The 6,914-nt window shown below is 41.4% G+C and overlaps 1 protein-coding gene across 1 annotated transcript in view; it reads right to left on the bottom strand.

Moving 5' to 3' along the window:
* Window positions 1-4,073: 4,073 nt before the first annotated feature.
* Window positions 4,074-6,914, bottom strand: part of LOC132958474 (cadherin-2-like) — an 86,999-nt gene continuing 84,158 nt past the window's right edge. The window contains exon 16 of the mRNA XM_061031319.1: window positions 4,074-6,914. This exon is cut by the window's right edge and continues 559 nt beyond it. The gene's annotated coding sequence lies outside the window, so the exon portion shown is untranslated.

The raw sequence follows: 6,914 nt of genomic DNA, 5'->3' as shown, positions 1-6,914 counted from the left end.
ATCCTGCAGTTGATGTGCTGTGATACTTTGCTTCAAAAAAGAGTCTCTGTGCCGCCGGATAGCCTAGCGTTTATGTCAAGCACCCCATGTACAGAGGCCCTCATTGCTGTGGTTTGAATCTGGCCTCAGCCCTTTGCTGCATGTCATCCCCCTACTCTCTCCTCCCAACACTTCCTGTCTCTCTTCAGCTGTCCTATCCAATGAAGGCAAAAAAGCCAAAAAAATCTTTAAAACAAATACATATATTCTCTACGGTTTCCAGTTGTTGTTCCTCATGACAAGCATTGGAAAACATGCCAAGTCTTGTTGGGAACATGATTCACCCATGCTGAGTTTCTTTTCTTTTTTTTAAAGCCTCGCTCTTGTCATATTGTTCAAAAATAGGGTCCCCTCCATAGCACATCTAATAGGTTTAACTGTTCAAACACATGGGCCCATGTACGAAGACCACAGACCATGTCACACTGGCAGCGCAATAGACTTCCTGTCCTGGTAATATTTGATGCATGTTGGCATGTTGGCCCCCACTCTCTCTCTCTCTCCCCACATTTCTTGTCTCTTCGTACCTGTCCTATCAAACAAAGGCAAAAAGCCCCTGAAATAATCCTAAAAAAAAGCCAAAGTCATCATCAAGGAAAATAACTGGTACCAATCGGTCGCTAAACAAGTCAGCAAGCAGTGAGTTGTTCTCAGAAAGGGAGGCTTTGATTTCTGTTATAACTACAAATAAATCTAAGAGTACCTTTCCCCCTCGAAAGCCTTCATCATGCTACATCAACCTGCACATGCTCAGCTCCTAGGTCTTGGCACACTCCTTGAAAACACTGGGCAGTCTTGGAGCTCTGTTTGATGTGGTTCACCACTTTGATGACATCTTTCAAAGTTTCATGAATCACTGGTAGCTCGGCTGACAGGTCCTCTTGATGCAAAAAACAATGGTTCCAAGTTACATTTGGTGCCTTTCTCAGTATTTTCTTTACCACCCTTCAGTGTTTTTTCCTCGAGGCATTGCATCTTTTCATTCACAGTGGTAATGGTTTTCAGTTAATCTGCTGATCCAAAGCGGCAACCTTGAAAAATGAAGCCAATACAGAAGTGCAAAATCCCGCAGTTCGTCGAGTGTCCGCTTGAGGTAGGCTCCAAGAACACTGGAAATCCCATAAATGGCTCTGTTTTGATTTTCTGAATGATACGTGTTATTCATAGTTAGGCGAGTAGCTGACATGATTGACAGGTGGGCGTGATGTCCCGGTTCATCAAGAGGCTTAAAACCCGCCTCAGCTCCAGCTCTCAGTGTTGTTAGGTTGACTGAAAGTTAGGCTGACTGAAAGTTAGGCTGAGACCGGGGCTGTATCCGAATTGTCAAGTACATACTCAATCTTTCAGTAGGCAGTAGGCAGTACCTACTATCCGTGCTGTATACTGTTAGTACCTACTATTCAGTATGCACACACAGTAGGCAGATATTTGTTCCTACTTCTGATTCATTCAGTAAGGAAGTGACGTCATTTACGTTACCTGAACCGGCCGCATCCACCCGTTTTTTTTTTTTTTTTTTGTTTAGCTTTATTCAAGAAGAGTAGCCTAATGCGCACATACAGTCAGGTAAACAAAAAACAATATTACAATGTAAATCAAGTTAAAGACAGATTAAATAACTAAATAACATACAGTAGCCTTCATAAAGGAAAGTACAAATGAAAGACAGTAATATACAGAATATAAAATAAACCAATAAAGACGCATTTAAATTGTGAAATCATTATTTAAATAGAGGGAGAAAGGTTTTATAATAATGCAGATATTTGTTTTATTTTCTGTTGTTAATTTAAAGTAGTGATTTCAGTCGGGACTTTAACTCTAGATTAAAAACTGATTCAATTAATCCACGCTCGTTTGTTTTGATTTGGCGGTTGGACGTGACATGAAGATTTACGTTTAATTTCGCACAGCATTGTGGGTGGTAAAATACAATTCATTTCCTGAAAGCACGCATCCGATCCATACTGCATGAAACACGGAAGTTAGTATCCATACTGAAATGTTCAGTATACTGAGGTGGACCCAAAAGATGCATACTGAATGACCACGAAAGTTCAGTATACTGAAACTCACTACTGAATAGTACGTACTGCCTACTGAACTGTGACAATTCGGAAAGATTTCCAGCATGGAGACTGCTGCTGATGAGCCTCCGGAGCCTCCTGCAGGAACAGGTGGCTGACGTCACTCAGGCTTCGTCCATTAATATTTACAGTCTATGGCTGATCTATTGCTCTCTGATCATGTCAATGGCTGCAGGTAAGCTCAGATATGCAGCAAAGGTATAGGGCTTCTTGGACCTATAGCACTATGATTAGTAACCTGGTAAGATGTCAACCAGGCTGTCCTTCTAAGCAGAGTGTTTTCTTTCTAAATTCCTTTTTAGTATTGAAGGTCTTGCATCATCGTAACTTTGCTAAACATTGCTTAGTGCTCATGATGGATTAATGTTGGGTCTTTATCGATAATATTGCAATGAGTAGGTATTTTACCTGCTCTTGAGGTAACATTTGTTATCAATAGGCACTAAACAAATAAAGATTGACTGATTGATTGATTGGGAACAGATGCCCTGCAAAGCAAAAATGCAGCAAAGACCATTTCCACTAGTTTAGAAGCATGTCTCTAGCATGCCCATAACACCCTAAACTGTCCGTCTAACCTGACTTGGCTTAGCCCGCCCCTCTGCGCCCCGTTTCTGTTTCATCAAGTCCATTGTTACTGTTCCTTTGAGCTGTTAGACTTTAGTTTGTGATCACAAACCACTTCCTGTTTCTGTGCTTAAGTTCATGTCTGCTTGTCCAAAATAGGTACCCGTCCATGAACTAGTACTTATTTTGGACAAGTGTAAATAAGTCCCACCTTATATTTGAGAAAATTACCAGTTACAAGCTGAAAGAGAGTGTCTGCTCAAAACGTCCGTGTGGCAATTAAAGGTCCCATATTATGCTTTTTCTGGTTTTATGTGCTCTTTAGTGTGTTTTCCATGTGTCCTGTGCATGTTTAGGCACATCTATTTGCAAAAATTCAAAGTCCGCGGAAACGCGGCTTCTCCTACGTCCTCCTGTTAGCTGTAGCATTAGCCGCATGTAACGCTCGGTTCTAGCCCCCCTCGATAAAAATTTGTCAGTCCGACGTCATTGTCAGTGTGAGATCACTGATCTAAGCCCATTGGCTCGTTGTGGCAAGCCCTGCAGCTCATGTTGCACGCCCGTTAACTTCTGTAGCACGCCCACGATATGCCGTAGCCTGCGGTAGCACAGTAGTGCTAAGGTGCTAATGTTTATGCTCCCCTCGGACGGAGCCAGTGGCTGCATTCCCAATATGGTAAAAGAGGCGGGACATTTCCGAGAACCGTGCTGAGCAACTGACCAATAACGACAGAGCAGATCAGCAGACCAATCAGAGCAGACTTGGCCCACGTGGGGCTCTGCAGTCTGGGCTCAGCAGAGCGTAGCTGACGGACTCAGAGCGTAGAGGGAGCAAGGAGGAGCAGTACATGAAAACAGACACTTTTTTCGGACTTTAGCTATTGTGAACGTACAAAAGTAGGAACATAGATTAAATATACGAACCCCAAAAAGGGCATAATATGGGCTCTTTAAATACAATTATGGAGTGCTGTCCTAATTGTTTTTCTTGTTTGAACATTTTTCGAGACTCAGCACCCAGTTGTTTGTACGTGGAAGGTGTTTTCTCTATCACCAGCCTTCCATATACCAGAAGCTCCTTACTATATTTCAAAATAAAAGCTGGGTTGAATTCAAACAGAAAGTAAAGTACTCTTAGCTTAACATGGTACAGAAATTCAAAATAATAACGTACAAATTTTTATTTCTAAAAGCAAAATAATGGAATTTAAAATGTGTGATTAAATTATGATTACCTATTGAGATGATTAAAATTTGTAATCATTTGACAGCTTTTACTTTCCACTTACTGCTCAGCCCTCTGAGTGATTGTCTGTTTTGGTTTCATGTGACTGGTGTTTGACTTGTGTGCAAAGATCTGAAAAATACTGTTAACCATAATGAAAAGATAAAAACATGCAAAAATGTTTTAATTTGTAATCCAAATGACACATATACAAGGATTCAGGATATTAGCATGTCATTGTCAGAGACCACGGCCAAAGGAACAACAAGAGAAAAATACAATCTGTACATGTTTCTGTTTACAGTGAGTAGCCAGTTGGACAGTACCAGAGAACACTAAGGCAGACCGTCAGCGCACAGAAGAAACATTGCCTTTTTGAATTGAATCCACCACAGCAGAGGATGGACAAGTTTTCTTTGCTACAAAACAAGGACTGATGTCTCCCTTTATTAGCGATCAGCTGCATAAGTTACATCGTAAGAAAAGCAAAACAAAACAGAAGGGATCTATCTAAAGTCTAGCATTACTGTACTGTACATGTCTTCTCACAAGCTTTGGAGCACCAAACAGGCAGGAAGTACGCAGCTCTACTGTACAGCTCCGAGTGTGTCCAGAATATACCTCCCAATAAATCCACAGGTTCACTGTCAGAGTGAAGGATGCCCGTCGTCTAATATTGGTCCTGAACACGATGAAAGGGTTTGAAATGTAAACTGATAGCCAGATCAAAATACAGGTTCTCCCGACCCATGTAAGGAGGCGATGGTCCTCAGCGCAGCAGACGTGGGTTTGATTCCGACCTGGGCCCTTTGCTGCATGTCTGAACGAGACGTATCAGAGCAAAGCGTGGAGCAAAGTTGTAGGACACGCCCACATCGGCAGCTCTTTCAAGGAAACGCCAACAATTAAGCTCACTCAGATTCCCCTGCGACTGCAAACAGAGCTGGCCCATCAGAAGGAAGGGGGCATTGGGGTCGGGGTCTTAAAGAGACAGTAGCTGAAATGAAGCGTTTCAGACAGAGGCTGAAGTGAGGGCTTTAACTGACACCAGAATCAGATAAATGAGGAGGTTTTTGAGCTACACATTTCGCAGCGCTGCTCAAAAGGGGTCCCAGACTGACATCATTTATGGTCAAAGTGAGTTTAATAGATCTCCTTTAAAGAGTCAGAGCTAAAATGCATTTTGAAAAGGGTGGTCGTCTTATTATCAGTAAAAGCAGCCATACAGTTCGAGTCTGGACTGGGATGAAAATCAGGAAACATAAACAGGAATCAAATTCAAATGCAGCTGTTATCTGACATTTAGTGTATCTTCAGAAACTTTGTTCAGCAGAAGACATGTTAAAAAATGTTCCTCTAATTAACGTATTTCTAATTTGTTTGTCAAACTGTAGCTTCCCATCTCGATAGAAACGCTCCAGAGAACATGGCTATCTGTGTTAGATGTCATGAACATCAGGCAAGAAGTCAGAAAAACAACTTGCTCTACACCGAACCGTCGGATGGATTATTTCTGCTACCAGGGACAAAATATCCACAGATGGCTCAAATTAAATCGAGCAATAGAGAGGAGCTGAAACATATGCAGCTGCAATAAGCAGAATTAGAAAAGTTAAATGATTTTAATTGTTTTCATTTGTCAAACCTAACTTGAAGTTTGGCTCATGTGTTTTCATTACAGATGAAATGTGTCAGATTTTGAGCTGCAGATAAAAATATATGTAAATCTAAAACTGATAAGGGCATCTGGACAGCAGCTACTGAACCAACATCTGGACTCAAATGTCCTCTTCTTCCTCCGTCATTTTAATCAGATATTTCATCACTCTTCAATTTCTTCATGAGGGGAATTTCAACAGCTCTGGCTGCTGCTTTGCAATCAAAGCGCATTAGATGGTTTCAGATTTGTATTTTCCTTGCTAGCGACCTTGATTCTTTGTTGCTGTTCTCGCTCTTCTTTTTCATGTGCACACAAACACATGAATGGACCTTTTATTGTATCACTGATTTTCACCACTTTTGTATTTTGTCATCCTTTACTAGCTCTCATAATAATCACAATATTTAAACTGCACTTCAAATGCTAGTAAAAAATACACATTTCAGATTCAAATGAAACGGCACTAAATGTGTTCACCTATCGAAGGATGTTTATAGCAGCCATTCTTTACGGCGAGTCGATCAACGCTGGGGCGATGATTGGATGTTACATGATCAGGCTTTTCAAAAGGAAGATCAGTGTGGGAGAGCCGGGAGGAAATTAAAACTTCTGATGTTGGCTGCCTTTCTAAACATAGGCAGTCAATCTCATTAATACTTGAGCAATGCAGAGAAATGAGACTGCGGTTTATGCACACAGAGTTTGAGAAAGAGGCAAAAAAAAAAAAAACAACCACATCTGCTGGATCACAGCGAGGAGTTCTCCAATGCCTCGTAAATTGAATGGCAAACATTTGTGGTCAGCTAGAGATTTTAGTATGTTCCTCGTTAAAAGAAAACCCGTAGTCAGCATAACGGGTCTATGTATGTGTGATCCTGTTATCTTCTGTGGTTGATCCAGACGGTGTCATACAAATGAGCGCAGTGATTATTTTATGATTAAATTGGCCGGAGAGAAACAGTTCACCTCCCAGAGCTGTGCAGTAAAGCCATTTTTTTTTTTTCCTGCTGTTTGGATCATCCAAGGCTTCTCATAGTAGGCTTTGCCCTTTAGTGTCCATCCAGTGTGTCTCTGTGGAAATGACTCATACATACTTTTGCACACACATCTTGGTAATGAGGTGGAAGCCACACACAATACACTCACACCCGTACACACACAGTCACACACATACACACAATGGCGAAGTGCTCCTCCAGTCGCATTGCAAAACACCAGGAGCTTTAAAGCAATACAGAATCAAGACTGAACACAATCAAAAGAATGTACAAAAAGGCACATTTGACCCCAGTGCTCCTGTACTGTGAGATTCAAGTGTAAATGAGCGTCTGTAGCA

This window comes from Labrus mixtus, chromosome 3, assembly GCF_963584025.1.
Source record: "Labrus mixtus chromosome 3, fLabMix1.1, whole genome shotgun sequence".
NCBI classification, from domain to species: domain Eukaryota; kingdom Metazoa; phylum Chordata; class Actinopteri; order Labriformes; family Labridae; genus Labrus; species Labrus mixtus.
Note: the sequence above shows the minus strand (reverse complement) of the source record. Positions and strands in the feature narration are given on the sequence as shown.